The sequence below is a fragment of the Elephas maximus genome, chromosome 21 (assembly GCF_024166365.1).
Source record: "Elephas maximus indicus isolate mEleMax1 chromosome 21, mEleMax1 primary haplotype, whole genome shotgun sequence".
In the NCBI taxonomy this organism is placed as follows: domain Eukaryota; kingdom Metazoa; phylum Chordata; class Mammalia; order Proboscidea; family Elephantidae; genus Elephas; species Elephas maximus.
The window spans coordinates 69,715,956-69,734,209 of NC_064839.1; the positions used below are offsets into that span (position 1 = coordinate 69,715,956).

The 18,254-nt window shown below is 42.2% G+C and overlaps 1 protein-coding gene across 1 annotated transcript in view; it reads left to right on the plus strand.

Moving 5' to 3' along the window:
• The window catches only part of SAP30 (Sin3A associated protein 30), a 96,266-nt gene extending 90,867 nt beyond the window's left edge, over window positions 1-5,399 (plus strand). The window contains exon 7 of the transcript XR_007514552.1: window positions 5,144-5,399. The gene's annotated coding sequence lies outside the window, so the exon portion shown is untranslated. The remainder of the gene's footprint in view (window positions 1-5,143) is intronic.
• The last annotated feature ends 12,855 nt before the right edge of the window (window positions 5,400-18,254 follow it).

Sequence of the window (18,254 nt, forward strand, 5' to 3'; positions counted from 1 at the left end):
TACCTTATAATAATGCAACTTTTCTTCATTTTAGTTTGGCAAGACTTCTCTGGTCAAGCCTACATGCCTAAGGCCAACCACAGTTGGATCAAGTCATCTCTTGACTGGGGCACCTGACCTGCTGCTGTATGTCTTTGTCGCACAGATGAACAAGCCAGAAACAAGGCTCAACTGCACAGAGACAGGGCCCCAAACCTAATAATTTTCCCAGAAAAGGATCCTGGCTAACTCAGCCACTCCTTTTTAAGAACTATTACTTTTCAGGTTGAGTCATCACTATCTTGTTGCACTACTTGCTGGCGGTGTTGACAAAGAATATCGAATATACTATGGACTGCCAGAATAACAAACAAATCTGTCTTGGAGGAAGTACAGCCAGATGCTCCTTAGATGCAAGGATGGTGAGACTTGGTCTTTCTTTAGACACATCATCAGGGGAGACTGATCACTGGAGAAGGACATCATGTTTGGTAAAGCAGAGGGCCAGCAAAAAAGAGGGAAGCTCTCAGTGAGATGGATTGACACAATGGCTGCAACAATGGGCTCAAACATAGCAAGATTTTGAGCATGGTGCAGGACTAGAAGTTTCATTTTGTTATACATAAGGTGGCTATGAGCTGGTGCTCACTCAACAGCACCTAACAACTCACAGAAAGACAAAGAGATGAGCCTAAAATGACCTTCCTAAGAATAAGGTTTGTGCCAGGATTTGAAATACTGGAAAATTGTGCCCTAGAAAAGAAACTCCTGCCTTAACACGAGCAAGTTGAAGCCTTATTTTTATTTGTTTTTGTATTAGGAGAGGAACGGAGACGTCATTCGTGTCCTAGACACATCTTAATTTGTTTGTTTTTCTTATTTAACTCTCTTAATTGGATGAAAGTATGCTGCTGACGATTTATGGATCTCCAGTTGTGCCAGGCATCATTTTAAATGTGCACAGCTGCTCTGCAGTAGCTTAACTTGGCAGATGGTGTTAAACCATTGAATTGTGTCATTTATTTGTATAGTTTCCTAGTACAGGTTCTCCAAAAATCCTTGCAGGAGTAGCTTGGGATCAGGCGTACAAGGAGTTGCATAGAGGGATTTATTATTTTGGAAGCTGTTCTGAGTTTCCAGAGTGGAGAATGAGATAGCATTTTGTGCCACTGCTAATTCCCAAGGGAATCAAAGACAGGCTGAAGTGGAGAGGTTAACAGTGTGAGAGGTCTCAAGCTGATGTTTGGGAACTTCATGTAGGACAAGTTCCTGCTGACAACAGTCTTGCTCTTATTATGACATGTCACAGGGAAGTAGCTAAAAGAGTGAGGTGATCTAATACAAGTCATTGCAGGCACAAATAGCTTGAGAAACTCTGTTGACGATAAAAAATCTGGCATTCACCGTAACAATGCTATCTCCAAATTCAAAGCGCCCTGAGATTTGTCACTGGTGTCCTCTGTAGTCAAGGATGATACTGTTGACACTGTGGTTCTCCCCACATGCAAGTGTGGCTGAAAATACCCAAGTGTGTCAGATGATAAGGGCTTTCTGCCAAGAGAACGTGGAAAACCTTTTTTTGGCTTGTGTCTGTTGGCCTCCCAGGGCATAGCTTGCCTTGTCCCGAAGCCGTCACGTCTCTGTCTGCTGCAGACCCAGCTGCTCTACCTATGACCTCCACCTCCGGTGTACCACAGATTTCGCCCCGCTTGATCTTCTCTCCCCTGAGGTTTTGTGAAGATTACACTTCCTACCTGGCCTGCTTGCTGTCTCCCAAACCAAAGCTCACCAGGCAGGCTAGTAGTGCCAAGCCCCCTTCCTGTGTTGTGGCTTGTGAGAGAATCACTTTGAGGCTGGCTGTGTTCCTCTATTGCTTGGTTTATTTGATGATTTTATTTGCCACTTGGAAAATTGAGTGTTTTCAGGTGGAAAGATCTTATGGGCTTAAAGAACAGGTTTTTCCCCCTCTTTCTCAATTCTGCCTGGCTCATTGTTATTGTTTGCTGCTCTCGCCACAACCAAACAAAACACTGCCCCGTCCTGTGCCATCCCCAGGATCAGTTGCAGACCCGACCATTGTGATTCATAGGGTTTTCACTGGCTGGTTTTTGGAAGTAGATAGCTGCCTGGCTTAGACGAGAAGAATTCCTTTTGGCCAAGCTATGCCTCTCCTATAGGTGGACAAGTCGTATACTTAACAGTTTATTGCCTTAAGAATAAAAAAAAAGTTTCCAAGTCAATACTCAAATTTTTTTTTTTTTAAGGCTGGAAATTCCCAAAGGGTCATCTCTGAAGCCCTAGTAATGGACTTTCACAAGCCATTGTGAATATCTCAGAACGCTTTCCAGTGCTGACTGCTCAGGCAACATGCTTTGGGGAGCAATTTTAACAGGTTAGGGTGCAATACCAGTTATCTCGTGTAAATAACAAGCACTGTTTGACATTTGATTACTTTGCCTCTTTGGTAAATTATAATCTTTTTTACAGGTGGGTTCAGGACAAAAAACCAGGGTTAGGAAAAAAAATAAAAGGACTTCTTGTCCTTAAAATTTACGACAGGAGAAACTACAAATTCTATTGGGTAGGGACCTAACCCCAAAAAACCTTGTTAGCTATTTAATCACAATTGTTGGCTGAATTTTGTCCTTGTAAAAGATATGTTGAAGTCCTGACTGCCCCCCTGCACCTTTGAATGTCACCTTACTTGGAAATAGGGTCTTTGCAGATATAATCAGTATGAGGCCAAACAGGAGGAGGGTGGCTCTAAATCCAGTACGACCGGTTCCTTATAAGAAGAGAAGAGACGCTGACATAGATATGGAGGGAAGACCACCACCTGAAGACAGAGGCAGAGATCAGAGTTATGCAGCCACTTAAAGCTGGAAGACACAAAAAAGGATCTTCTCCTAGAGGCTTCAGAGGGAGCATGGCCCAGCCAGCACCTTGATTTCAGATCTACAGCCTCCAGAATAAATTTCTGTGGTTTTAAGCCATCCAAGTTTGTGGTAACTTGTTATGGCAGTACTAGGAAATTAACACAACTTCTGAGTGAATCACTTTATCAGCTATTCATCCAGAAGACTGAAGTGAAGGCAGATTCATGCATAAGAAAATTGTGATGAGTACAGTTGAGAAATAAGAAGAAGAGCTGAGGCCCAGCCTAGGTCCATGGGTTTCCTCAGAGAAGAGAGGCCTGATCAGGGCATCCACAAGCAGCAAAGGGACACTGAGTATCAGTCATGGATTGAATTGTGTCCCCCCAAAATATGTGTCAACTTGGCTAGGCTGTGATTCCCAATATTGTGTGGTTGTCCTCCATTTTCTGATCTAATGTAATTATTCTGTGTTGTAAATTCTAACCTCTATGATATTAATTAGGCAGGACACAATCTACAGGATTAAGTTGTGTCTTTTTTTTAATTATTGTACTTTAGATGAAGGTTTACAGAGCAAATTAGTTTTTCATTAAACAATTAATATACATATTGTTTTGTGGCATTGTTTGCCACCCCCCGACATGTCAACACTCTCCCCTTCTCACCCTTGGGCTCCCCATTACCAGCTTTCCTGTCCCCTCTTGACTTCTTGTTCTTGCCCCTGGGTTGGTGTGCCCATTTAGTCTTGTTTTGTTTTATGGGCCTGTCTAATCTTTGGGAGTGACTTCAGTACTGAGTTAGAAGGGTGTCCAGGGGCTATACTCTTAGGGTTTCTCCAATCTCTGTCAGACTAGTAAGTCTGGTCTTGTGTGTGTGTGTGCGCATGCATGTGTGTGCGAGAATTATATTCTACATTTTTCTCCATCTCTGTCTAGGACCCTCTATTGTGATCCCTGTCAGAGCAGTTGGTGGTGGTAGCCAGGCACTATCTAGATGTGCTGGGCTCACTCTGGTGGAGGCCGTGGTAGATGTGGTCTATTAGTCCTTTGACAAATCTTTCCCTTGTGTCTTTGGTTTCTTCATTCTCCATTGCTTCAGATGGGATGAGACCAGTGGAATATCTTAGATGGCTGCTCACAAGGTTTTAAGACCCCAGCTGCTACTCACCAAAGTAGGATGTAGAGCATTTTCTTTATAAACTATGTTATGTCAGTTGAGCTAGATGTTCCCTGAGTCTGTGGCCCCCAGCCCTCAGCTCAGTAATTCAGTCCTTCAGGGAGTTTGGATGTGTCTATGAAGCTTCCATGACTTTGCCTTGGTCATGTTGTGCTGGCTTCCCCAGTATCGTGTACTGTCTTACCCTTCACCAAAAAAATTTATTGGGATTAAGTTGTATTTGAGTCAATATCTTTTGAGATATAAAAGAGAGATGTGAGCAGAGAGACTTGGGGCCCTCAGTACCACCAAGAAGAGGAGTCAGAAGCAGATCGTGTCCTTTGGACCCAAGGTCCCTGGGCTGAGAAGCTTCTAGACTAGGGGAAGATTAATGACAAGGACCTTCCCCCAGAGCCCACAGAGAAAGAAAGCCTTTCCTTGGAGCTGGGGCCCTAAATTTGGACTTCTAGCCTCCTAAACTGTGAGAGGATAAATTTTCTGTTTGTTAAAGCCATCCACTTGTGGTATTTCTGTTACAGCAGCACTAGATGACTAAGATGTGTCCAAGAAAGGATACCCTATCAGGAGAGAGGACCAAAACCAAAACCAAACCTCTTGCCATGGAGTCGTTCTAGCCACTGGCGACACCATGTGTTACAGAGTAGAACTGAGCTCCACAGGGTTTTCTTGGCTGTAATCTTTGCAGAAGTAGATCACCAGAGCTTCCTTTTGTGGCTTTGCTGCATGGGTTCAAACCACCATCCTTTTGGTTAGTAGTCAAGAGCAAACCCTTTGCAACACCCAGGGGCTGCAGGAGAGAGAAGGGGCCTAAAATTAGGAAGGGGAGGAACTGAGAATGAACTTTGCCTCTTTTCGGTTTGAGATTATCTAATATAGTCCCATCTGAGGCAGCTTTTGAAATTATTTCTCCAAGGAATGTCTCCGAATCAGTTTTTGACTCTCCTTAGCCTCCAAGCACTCTGGGTGAGCATAGTTCCTCAAAGCTCCAGTGCATGTGTCAGCAGTCTCTGGTCTTCTAGTTGTCATATTTTGCTGAGAGGAACTAAGTGGAAGAAAACTAACAGTAAGTGACCATCTAACATGAAGAATGTTTTGTTATTCCTATTTGATAGGTGAGGAACCTGAGGCTGTTACTGGACCAGGATCAAGTAGGAGCCAAATGGTGAGCTGGGATTGAAACTGAGGCCCATCTGCCAGGGGTGAGCAGGGCCCCAAGTGAGCTCAATTCAGAGGACTCTCTGACTTTTTCTTCTCCAATTCTTTCTCTAACTTTGGGGTTCTGCTCTAAAGTACTGATTAAAAACTTTACCAGGAAGACAGTAAATTCTGAAGTTTGAGAGACCACTGACTGAAGAATAAGCCTCAACTGTATCCCTGCTGGTCAACTAAAATAGTAAATAATGTTGTTGTTAGTTGCCATTGAGCTGGCTCTTATTCATGTTGGTCTTATGTTTAACAGAATGAAACATCATCTTCATGACCATTGATATGTTTGAGTCCATTGTTCTAGATATTGTACCAGTCCATCTCATTGAGGGTGTCCTTCATTTTTGTTGACCCTCTACTTTACCAAACATGATGCATCCTTTTCTAGTGATAAATAATATAGCAAACAGTAGTATGACTAAAATGGTGAATATTTAAAACACCATCTGTCTCTCCCTTGGTAATTTTGAAGGTATCATGCAAAATCTGCAGTTCCAAGGCCAACAACTAAATTATTTTTTATTAATAATCTTTATTGGCTTTGTTGAGTTAAAGTAATGTTCTTCACCCCACCATGTGAGTTGGAAAAGAAGTCAGAAGAAAACAGTTACTCGGAGTAGCTCATCAAGAAGATACTTACAGGTTTGGAGAGACTGAAATCCAAGAGGTGACTGACATCCCTCCAAAATAAATATTTGCACTGGATTTCAAAATGTCAGAAATCACCACCCTCATGACATGTAACCTGATGGGGTTTCTTCTAGTTTTTAATATTCCTTATCATGAATTGTTTCATGGAACCCTCAAGGAAGCCCGGGGAGAGAGTCAAGGCCTGTATTTTCCTTCTGTTTCTATCAGGTGAGGAAACTGAGACTGAAAAAATACATGTATCTCGGAAGGTATCATTACTAGTAAACAAGAGAGCTGGAACTAGAATCCAGAACTCTTGATGCTGACTTCAGTGCTTTCAACATTGTCCCATCTTGCCCCATACTAGCACAGAAGTGTTTATTAAGAATCATATTTTTGCATAAAGCAGCCTGAGGAGCAGCAAAGGTCATTTGAAGCTGAGGACTGAGGCTGTGGAGCTGGTGGGGTTTGAGCTTGTCTTAGCTTGGGATTGGTCCTAAGGACTTGAATCACGGCTTAATTTATGACTGGGATGCAAGAGAAAAGATGTCAAGATGGAAGCTAGGCCCAGCCTGACTTTAGGCAGTGTTGGTAGCACTCAATACTATGATGCATTTTCAAAGTACGTAGGAAATTTTTCTGAGGTGATAAAACTTTTATGTCCAAATAGTCAACAAATATTTGAAACAAGCCATTCGTCATTGTGTTGATGCAAATATTCTTAAGACATGCCACACACATGTATAAGTTTGCCTAAACTCTTTATAAAATACAATGAATTCAATTGTTCAAAACAGGTTTTCTTTTGGACTACAGTGCAACATATGTGTGGATTGGTCGTAGCCCTACTTTTCTATGTTTCTGAGCATCATATAGACATAGAATGACACTTTTCTTAAGAAAAGTGATTTATAATAGACTTTGCACTTGATGAAAATTATGCTTGTATATTAAGATTAAGCTCACCCATGTGAAAGCAAACCAAAAAATGACAAGGGTTTGAAGTTAATAGAATTTCAGTTCTCCATCATGTAAAAGAGGTCAATTGATAGTCTGGTCAAGGTTGGTATGGTAGCTTCATGGTATCAGGGGCTCACTTTGCTCCTGTCTTGTTACTCCATTGTTTATGATTACATTCCCAAGTTTACCTCATGGTCTAAGATGGCTACTAAAGCTCCAACAGTTATCTCTACATTCCAGGCAGCAGGAAGGAAAGGAGGCAAAAAGAAGAGAACTCTCTCCCTTTTAAGGGTACTTTGACTTATATCTCATTGACTAGGACCTAGTGATAACAGCCACATCTGGCTATAAACCCCAAAACAAAGCCGAACCCATTGTCACTGAGTTGATTCCGACTCATAGTGACCCTATAGGACAGAGCAGAACTTTCCTATAGGGTTTCCAAGGAGCAGCTGGCGGATTTGAACTGTTGACCTTTTGGTTACTAGCTGAGCTCTTACCCACCGTGCCACCAGGGCTCCATGGCTATAAAAGAGGCTGAGAAACACATTCTTTTAGCTAGCTGTCATGTTCTCATCTAAAATGAAAAAAAAGGGCGGGATTCTCTTCACAAAGGAAAAAGGAAGCATTAATACTTGGAGGCAACTAGGAGTCTCTGCCACAGCTTACTTCTCAAATCTATTCTCATCTTCTTGTTTCTCTCCATCCCAGATTCTCTCCTCCCCCACTCCCTCTCACACTTAAGCATTAAAATAAATTAATTTAAAAAAAAAAAAGTTTCTGCTTCAAAGCCTGGATCATGCAGAGCAGAAAGCATGAGTACGGCTTGGAATTGGGTCAAATTAGGGAGTTTGTTGCTATGACGATTTTACCTTATTAGCAGTAGCATCTATAGCATCATCAATAAAACTTAAAGTGTGCTTACGATGTATAGGAAAAAATATCAGGAATGTTCAAAAATATACAGGATACTTGTATCTAATCCCGGACTTTCTAGTTTAGGGCAGATGAGAGTTCCACTGAAAGATACTGTCAGGAATGGTCTGAGATTTCGCTGTATTTGCAAGCTAACAAGTTAGCCTGCCACGGTGTCACGGATGCTAGCAGAAGATACAAGACTCCTGGATCAGAGATAAAGGACTTTATTACTCACAGCAATAGCTGTAGTAATAACACCAACCTTTTTTGGTACTGGTTCCTCAAGTCCCAATTTCCACAGGGTGACATAGGAGGGCACAGAGGGTGACACACAGTGGATTGTATTACAGGAGGGGAACCCTGAGTTTAGGAAACCAAATCTTTTATAATGGGCATTAAGCCTGGCTGTCCTTTGCTCCAAAGGGAGACGCTATCTCCTTCTTCTAAGGCCGTTCACTATAAAAATAAATAAATAAAAACCTGTTGCCATCAGGTCAGTTCTGACTCGTGGCAGCCCCATGTGTGTCAGAGTAGAACTGGTCCACAGGGTTTTCAAGGCTGTGACCTTTTGGAAACAGATCACCAGGCCTTTCTTCCAAGGCACCTCTGAATAGGTTTGAACTGCCAACCTTTTTGTTAGTAGTCAAGCTCTAAACCATTTGCATCACCCAGCTACTTCGTTCACTATATAAGTATCCTTAAAATGTTTGTCCAGAACAAAGGCAGCCAGTGCCTCTGGTTGTGAGATGTGCAGACACATGAGAGACTCATGAAAAGTTGTCTCCCAACAGCTATGAGGCAGCGTATGCCAAGTGCTACACAAGTGCCAGAAACACTACTGCAAGCATTCCCCTGATGAGCGAGAAGTGGGCACTGGAGGCAGAGCAGTTGGGAAAGCAGCTGGACCTTGAATAGAAGGGAGAACCTGGACCAGAAGGGAGGAGAGGGTGCGTGGAGGTGTGGAGGCAGGAATGCTATGATCAGTTTTGTTGAGGTGAAAGTTTATTTAGGAAAGCTGAGGAAGGTTGAGAGTGGTCTCTGGAGGGCCTGGAATGCCTAACAAGCCCTTTCCTAGAGTAACGAGGAGGGAAAGTAAGAGTGCTAAATGACAGCACAGTGTAGGATGGGCCAGGGTGAAGGAGATCTGAAGGAAGACAAAGTGACTATGGGATGGTTAGTGCAATGGTCTAGGCATGAGGTATTGACTACTTGAATTTTTTGTGTGTGACAGGAAAACATATTTGTATTTATTTGATTTAGTTTTCTTTACTAAAGAGCACCAAGGCAAAACTTGGTAGGTTACTGTGTATGTTTAAGGACTGATTTACAGCATCACTAATAAATCTATTACCTTAAGTGGCACTTGGAATCCATGGGTGGTGCAAATAGTTAAAGCACTCTGTTGCTAACTTGAAACCTGGTGGTGGGAGTCCACTTAAATGCACCTCAGAAGAAAGGCCTGGCAATCTACTTCCAAAAAAATCAGCCATTGAATATTCTATGGAGCACAGTTCTATTCCGGTACACATGGGGTCACCATGAGTTGAAATCGACTCGACAGCAACTGAAAAAGTGGCACTTACGTAGATGTTTTCATTCAAGAGGGGATCATCCAAGCATGTTTAGTGCTGGATTCTCTAATACATTCTGGGATCAGACCATTCACTGAAGGGGCCAGTGGTCAGATCTAAGGGACCTCAGGGGATCCTTCCTGGCCAGCATAAGGGAGGGCTTTGGCGGAGGGGGTGGAGATTGATTGAAGTGACATCTGTTGTACATGGGGGACCAGTTACAATATCAGCTCTCGAAGTGGGAAAAATGAGTGCAAAAAAATATGCTCCCCTAACCCCTCAAGGAAACCCAGGTGCTAACAAGCAAATGGCTGGAACAGAGTGAACCATTGATAGCTTAAGTGCTAAATCGCCATAACTTTAACCCAAAGATTAGAGGTTGAAATTCTAGGTGCCTTATGGTAAATTTTTTTTTTTTTTTATAGTAGTTTCTTATTATTTCTTATGGTTCCTTGACTCTGTTGTGAGAAATTTGCCATAGAGGCACATCTCACACCATCCTCCTCACAAATGAAAGAAGTGACACCTTCATGTTCCCTGGGCTCGCATCAGCCTCTGGGGGCCCCTCACACTCTTGCGGCCTCAGCAGTTCTGCAAGAGGCCACTAGATCATCACTGAAGGCTTGGGCGGACCACCGCATAAGCAGACTCCTCAATATTTTTAACAGAGCCTGTAGTTGACAGCAGTCAAATTTTATATATAAAAAAAAGGGAGCATTAAAAACACAGTTATTTCCCATAATTTATTATGCACAATGCCCATAAATACATTACCTTTGCCAAGGAACATAGACCTGCAGTCAGCCTTCCAGAGGAGAATAAACAACACTTACCTAACGAGAAGCTGATGCCGTTGTGCAGATTTCAAGCACACCAAGGTTCCAGCATTGAAGCTGAGTCATGGTTGGCAATCTCCTTTAATGAGAAGTCCCCTGCACTAATGGCCACCTGTGCTGTGTGGGCCACGGGGTAGGAACCCCTGTAATTGGTCAGGGAGCAACAGCCCTTATGGCCTTACTCAGACCCATCATTAATCTGTTCACTGAGAATGAGCCTGGAAGTTTTCACACCAGGGAGCAGTGTAAGCTTTCAAGTAGAACCGGAATGAATGTAGTGGCTAACGCTGAGAATAGCCATCCATCATAAGTAAAAAGGGCAGGCGGATGAAGTACCAATTTACTGACGGGATAGCACACCTGGTGCCTTGTGTTTGATTGTGGGCCCCACACTTTAGAAGGAATATAAACAAAAAAATGTGATAAATCGAGAGGAAGTGACCACCTTGACACAAAATCGTGCCATGCTGGGAACAAGGAAACAGGAGATATGTGAAGGGGAGAAGACTTGGGAGGCCATGACAGCTGTCCTCAGATACTTTTGGGGTTGTCAAGAAGAAGATTTCTCATGGGGAAGAGAGGTGGAAACCATGATAGTGGGTGGAGACCATTGAAAACAGCTTGGAGCTTAAAAGAAGGGGGAGGATACTTTCTAATAGAGCTCTCCAAAAACGGAGCAGGCTGCTTGGGTGATCCTGAGTTCCCTGCCATTTGAGACTTTCAAGCATTGACTGCACAACCACAGAGGAAGAATATCATGGATGGACTCAAGCACCTGATCATTGAACTAAACGGCTTTAAGTAATTTGCAACTCCAGAATTCTGTGATTCTCCATATGGAGAACTAGAATCTGAGGTAGAGAGTCCTCATGAAAACTTCACAACTTTAACTCACAATATACATTGAATTAAAAATCTTTATGATAATGAAGTCTACCTTATTGGGTAGAAAGCATCCAAAAGTATATTCTCAAATTCAGTTGTAGATAATTGTGCAAGATGATTTGGTCTCAATGAATCTAAAGGTCTGACTTGTGTCAAAAAATTATACCACACCCAGAGCCTTCTCCTGGGAAGTTCCCTTTTCCAATTTCATCATTTCTTCTTCTTTTTTTGTTTTGTTCTTTAGATGAAGGTTTACAGAACAAACTAGTTTCTCATCAAACAGTTAGTACACATGTTATTCTATGACATTGGTTAACAACCCCACAACATGTCAACACTCTCCCTTCTCAACCCTGGGTTCCCTATTACTAGTTTTCCTGTCCCCTACTGCCTTCCAGTTCCTGCCCCAGGGCTGGTGCACACCTCTAGTCTTGTTTTGTTCCACGGGCGTGTTCGATCTTTGGCTGAAAGGTGAACCTCAGGAGTGACCTCATTACTGTGCTGAAAGGGTGTCCAGGGGCCATACTCTCAGGGTTTTTCCATTCTCTGTCAGGCCAGCAAGGCTGGTCTTTCTTTTTGAGTTAGAATTTTGTTCTACATTTTTCTCCAGCTCTGTCCAGGACCCTCTATTGTGATCCCTGTCAGAGCGGTCAGTGGTGGTGACTGGGCATCATCTCGTTGTACTGGACTCAGTCTGGTGGAGGCTGTGGTAGATGTAGTCCATTAGTCCTTTGGACTAGTCTTTCCTTATGTCTTTAGTTTTCTTCATTCTTCCTTGCTCCCAATTTGGTTTCAGCATTTCGTTTGGCTGAATGCCATCATCTAGAACACACACACACACACACACGAATATTGCTATAATTAACAGCTTGGGCTGCTTTATCATACACAAAAAAAGAAAAGCTTTCTTGTGTGTTGTATAATGTCCACCCATTTGTAAGCATCTCTTATTCAAAGTTGCAGAGGTCGTATATGGAAACCCTATATTTCCACTATTGGCAAGGCAGTAGGGGAGTATATCAAACAGCGAAGAATATGTTCAAAATTAGGAAGGAGTTAGGGAAAATAGCTGCAAGAGATGAGGCAAAAGTAAGAGGAGAAGAAAGTGTTATACTGCTCCAAAGAGAGAGAAAGCTTTGGTTGGTGTCTTAGAAGACAACTTACCTTCCTTGTCCTTCATCAGGGTGGAGATGATGGGAGGAACAGCTGTCAGAGTTTCTATCTCCCAGGGGATCTCAGCCTAAAAATTGGTATTATGAATTAAATTGTGGTCCTCAAAATATGTGCCAGAACACTAACCCCTATACCTGCAAAGAGGACCCCTGGTGGTGCAACAGTTAAGTGCTCGTCTGCCAACCAAAAGTTTGGTAGACTGAACCCATGACGTGGCTTTCAGGGAGAAAGACCTGGCCATCTGCTCTCATAAAGATCACAGCCTAGAAAACCCTTTGTGGCAGTTCTATTCTGTCACGTGGAGTCACTATGAGTGGGAATCAACTGGACAGCAGCTAGCAACAACAACATACCTGTAGATGTGATCTGTTTGGAAATGAGGTTTTTTTTAGGTTTATTAGATCATACCCAAGTAGGGTGTATAATTTCATAAGTAAAAAGGGCAGAGAGATAAAGTGCCAATTTACTGATGGAATTTAGCACACGTCGTGTGCTTAAATCTAATCACTTCTGAGTTATAAAAGAGCAGATTAGACTCAGAGGCACAAACACACAGGGGAAGACAGATGTCGCGTGAGAATCGCCAAGAAACTAAGGAATGCCCAGGGCTACTGAAAAGGAAGGAATAGACAAGGCCAAGACCCTGTTATGGGCTTTTAGCCTCCAGAACTGTGAGAAAATAAATTTCTGCTTTTTAAAGTCACCACTTGTGGCATTTCTGTTACAGCAGCCCTGGGTAACTAAGACAATAGGTCTTGTTTGCTTTGGGGTCAACAGTTGAAACTGTGTCTCAGAAAGGCTGTGAAAGGGGCTTAAGGAGGTTCTTTTTTCCACCTCTGTAAGAGGCCAGAGAGGTACAGAAGAGAATTAGGAGCCAATGCATTTGTTCCCGTGTTGTCAAAACTAGCACTTACCAAAGACACAAGAGAAAGATTAATCCAAGGAACTAGTGGACTGCAAGTACCACGGCCTCCACCAGACTGAGTCCAGCACAGCTAGGTGGTGCCCAGCTACCACCACCGACTGCTCTGACAAGGATCACAATTAGAGGGTCCCAGACAGAGCTGGAGGAAAATGTAGAACAAAATTCTAATGCACACACACACACACACACACACACACACACACAAAAGACCAGACTTACTACAGAGGCTAGAGAAACCCCGAGTGTATGGCCCCTGGACATCCTTATAGCTCAGTAGTGAAATCACTCCTGAGGCTCACCCTTCAGACAAAGATTAGATAGGCCCATAAACAAAACAAGACAAAATGGGCACACCAGCCCAGGGACAAGAACGAGAAGGCAGGAAGGGACAGGAAAGTTGGTACTGGGGAACCCAAGGTTGAGAAGGGGAGATGATGTGTCATGGGATTGGCAACCAGTATCACACAAAACAATATATGTATTAATTATTTAATGAGAAATTGGTTTGCTCTGTAAACCTTCATCTAAAGTACAAAAAAACCCTAGCATCTACCTGTGTTGAAGGCCAGGATGGCTGAGCTCTGCCACCACCTGTGGTGCTTAAAGGCGAAGTGGGCAGAGGAAGGGGAGCGAGGGTTGAGAGGGCCCACCCAGGAAACGTAGGCTACAGGAGCAATGAAGAAACACTTAGAGCTCTTGTGAGACAGAAAGACACTATAAATGGTATTTTGTGATGACACTGATTATGCTGATGATGACACTTGGTAGCAAAGAAAAAGGGGTTTGCTCGCATTTTGGAAGACTCTGGGAGTAGAGCCAATTCCCTGAGTTTCTTTGGTGTTATGAAACAACTGAAGTGTACACATATGTATATATACATATATATAGAGAGAGAGAAGAAATATTTATCTCAAGGAAACGTCTCACATGGTTGTAGAAGCTGGCAATTCCCAAGTAGTGGTTCAGACGTCTGGCTGGAGGCTTCTCCTGACTCAAGTAGTTGCAGGGGCTGACAAACCCAAGATCGGCAAGTCTGATGGCAGACTGTGGAGGTCAGTGAATCCCAAGATCAGCAGGCAATATGGCAGGCTGCTGACTCAAGTCCCAAGAACCAGAGTTCAGATGATGACAAGCCAGGTGCTGGATCCAGAGCAAGCAGAAGCCAGTGGGCTTTGTCAGAACGTCCATATAAATGTTGGGTGCAGGCCACACATCCGAGGAAACTGCCCTTAAAACTGATCGGCTGATCACATCATGGAAGATGACTACATCATTACATAACTGCCAAACCACTGAGAATCATGGCCCAATCAAGTTGACGCACAACCGTAACCCATCACAGTTTGGGGAGAAAGAGCTGAGTGGGCAGGATTCACAGAACAACAGCAAGCGAATGGCCTGCATTCTGACCCAGAGATTAACAAAAAAAAAAGTGAGCAAAAGAACAAAGCTAGTGGCATAACAGCCAAACCAGAATCAAAGAGGCAGGGGGAAAAGAATACTGATTCAAGCAGTAGTCAACCAATATTCATGACCAAATTTTAAAATTATTGAAAGAGTCTGTGGTCAAGTGAATTGACCACTTTTTGGAATCTTCTTTTTTAGTCGGTGAGAGGATGGTATTAGGGAATGGGGCTTCGAAACTGTTTTGTAAGAATCTGAAACCATTCTTCCACTTAGACTGTATCTAAACACACAAAGCAAAGTAGAAAAATTGAAAATTACCTGGATAATTAAATAAAAACCACATTATCTCAACAACTTGTGTAGTTTATGGAAAATATTTGAAGATGTCTCAGTTGACTTTATATAATTACTCACTACTCATTTTTTTTTTTACTCACAAGGAGTAAAATGTGCTTTAATGAACAGAGTGACAGTCCATGTGTATACATTAAACAGAACTAGAAAAGGTATAATTCAGGTTTTCAGGAAGTAGTGTTGATAAACATTCAGTTGGAAACTCTATTATAAATTATACCTTCTCAACGATCAAAATAACTACCAGATTAACCAAAATTTGTTATGGTAAAGAAACACTACCAGCAAAGTTCCTATCTTCTGTCAATATGTAATTGTCAAGATGTTAAAAAAATATATGGGTGTATGTAGACAATACATACAATGTTCCAACTTTACCTTTTGGTGCATGGGGCAAGTGGTCTATCTTCCCAGGTGTGAAAGGACTGTCATTTTCTTTTCCTCCAAGCCTTCCTTTAAACAGGAAAATCACCAGCAAGAGGGAAGATTAGGCACTAGCTTAAAGCCAGGCCTGTTTCCCCTTGGTTTAAATAACATTTATGGATGAAATGGCCAATCTGAAGTTAAAGAGGGGGAGGGACTTAAAAGAAAAATCTTGTGAAACTTCAGAGCATTAGGGCTTACACTGGAGATCAAATGGAATAAGTTTCTTTTATTTGGTACATAAACTTGTCCTAAACAACATAGGCAAAGGGAACATTTCCAAGTAGCAGTGCTGAGTTTGGAGTCATTTGTCATGTTAATAATGATATATTTACTTTCCCGGAATAGCATCAGCTGGAGCATGTTACATTCCATCCTAGGAAGGAAAGCCAAGTGAACAATTCCCAACAAACAATTGTTCTGTCTCCAGAAAAGTGAGACCCTCTAAGTCTTTTCATTACTGTTCACAGCATTTTTCACGATCTCCCAGCTGGGGAGATGTGGTCTGATGGGAGAATGTGGATTGGGACCTTATACACAGTTGTGAAACTGACAGCGTGTCTATATTAGAGGACACCGAGATTCTAGTCAGAAGGCAATGCTGGGTTTGGTACAATATATTCACCTTGGGAAAATGGAAAAAATAAGTCAGGCCTGATAAATGTTTGCTGTGAACTTAAGAAAAGAGGCCAGATGTTTAACTCAGCCTGAGTACTATGAGTCTGAGATAAATTGATGGTCTAACAGTGGAATTTTAGCATTCAGCAATGTAGTATTTTACAAACTAATGTAATTAATACCCAAAACTGCAAAAGTGCAGCCAGTTGTAAAATTGGATATCAATTTGAAAACTAGACCAGATATAAAATGTAAAATTTTGTATTTCTAAGATGTTAGTATGCTCACTTATTCATCTGAAGTAAAATATGTCAATATTGTTCGATACATTGATGTAGCCACCTTAACCATGAATTTTTACAAGAAAAAAAATGAACTTGACTATAATCTAACTCGTCTAGTTTCTGAGTGTCATCAGTTATGAGCTCTCCTAGTCTTCCAAATTTGAACCTGACTTCAGTATCAATGGTATTGAAGGAAGAAGCCCAAGAGGCACCAGAGACATTGGTGAAAAACAAGGTTCCAGGAATTCATGGAATACCACCTAAGATGTTTCAACAAATGGATGCAATGCTTGAAGGGCTCACTCATCTTTGCCAAGAAATTTGGAAGCCAGCTACCTGGCCAACTGACTGGAAGAGATCCATATTTGTGCTCATTCCAAAGAAAGGTGATACAACAGAATGCGGAAACTATCAAACAGTATCATTCATGTTATACAAAAGTAAAGTTTTGCTGAAGATAATTCAAAAGCAGTTGCAGCAGTACATCAACAGGGAACTGCCAGGAATTCAGGCCGGATTCAGAGGAGGACCTGGAACCAGGGATATCATTGCTGATGTCAGATGGATCTTGGCTGAAAGTGGAGAATACCAGAAAGATGTTTACTGTGTTTTATTGACTATGCAAAGGCATTTGACTGTGCAGATCATAACAAATTAGTATAACATTGCAAAGAATGGGAATTCCAGAACACTTAATTGTGCTCATGAGGACCCTGTACATACACCAAGAGGCAATTGTTGGAACAGAACAAGAGGATACTGCCTGGTTTAAAGTCAGGAAAGGTGTGCGTCAGTGGTGTATCCTTTCGCCGTACTTATTCAATCTGTATGCTGAGTAAATAATCTGAGAAGCTGGAGTACATGAAGGAGAACGAGGCATCAGGATTGGAGGAAGACTCATTTTCAACCAGTGATATGCAGATGACACCACCTTGCTTGCTGAAAGTGAAGCGAACTTGAAGCACTTACTGATGAAGATCAAAGACTACAGCCTTCAGTATGGATTACCCTTCAACATAAAGAAAACAAAAATCCTCACGAACGAATAAGCAACATTATGATAAAGGTAGAAAATATTGAAGTTGTCAAGGATTTCATTTTGCTTGGGTCCATAATCAAGAAAGCAGTAGTCAAGAAATCAAACGACGCATTGCATTGGGCAAATCTGCTGCAAAAGACCTCTTTAAAGTGTTAAAAAGCAAAGATGTCACTTTAAGGACTAAGGTGTGCCTGACCCAAGCCATGGTGTTTTCAATTGCCTCATATGCATGCAAAAGCTGAACAATGAATAAGGAAGTCTGAAGAAGGATTGATGCCTTTGAATTATGGTGTTGGTGAAGAATATTGAATATACCATGGACTGCCAGAAGATCAAACTAATCTGTCTACGAAGAAGTACGGCCGGAATGCTCCTTAGAAGCAAGGATGGCGAGACTTCGTCTCACATGCTTTGGGTATGTTATCGAGAGGAATTGGTCTCTGGAGCAGGACATCACGCTTGGTAAAGTAGAGGTCAGCGAAAAAGAGGAAGCCCCTCAATGAGATTTGACACAGTGACTGCAACAATGGGCTCAAGCATAACAATGATTCTAAGGATGGCGCAGGACTGGGCAGTGTTTTGTTCTATTGTATACAGGGACTCTATGAGTTGAAATTAACTCTACGGCACCTAACAACAACAACAACAAAAACATGAGACTTGGTTGCACAGTGGTCAAGCATTCAGCTCTGCTAGCCAAAAGGTGGGTGGTTCAAACCCACCAACTGTTGCTTGAGAGAAAGACTTGGCAGTCTGCTTCCATAGAGATTACTGCATAGGAAACGTTATGGGGCAGTTCTGCTCTGTCCTACAGAGTCTCCAGGAGCTGGAATTGTGCCTGGCATATAGTAAACATTCAACAAAGGTTTTTCATCAATGAATGGATAAATGGGTAGATTCTGTGAGTTATAATGGGTTAAAATACATAGAGAATCATTTTACCAATATCTTTCAATAATCCCATGTTTGTGAAGCCTTATTTCCATTTGAGTCC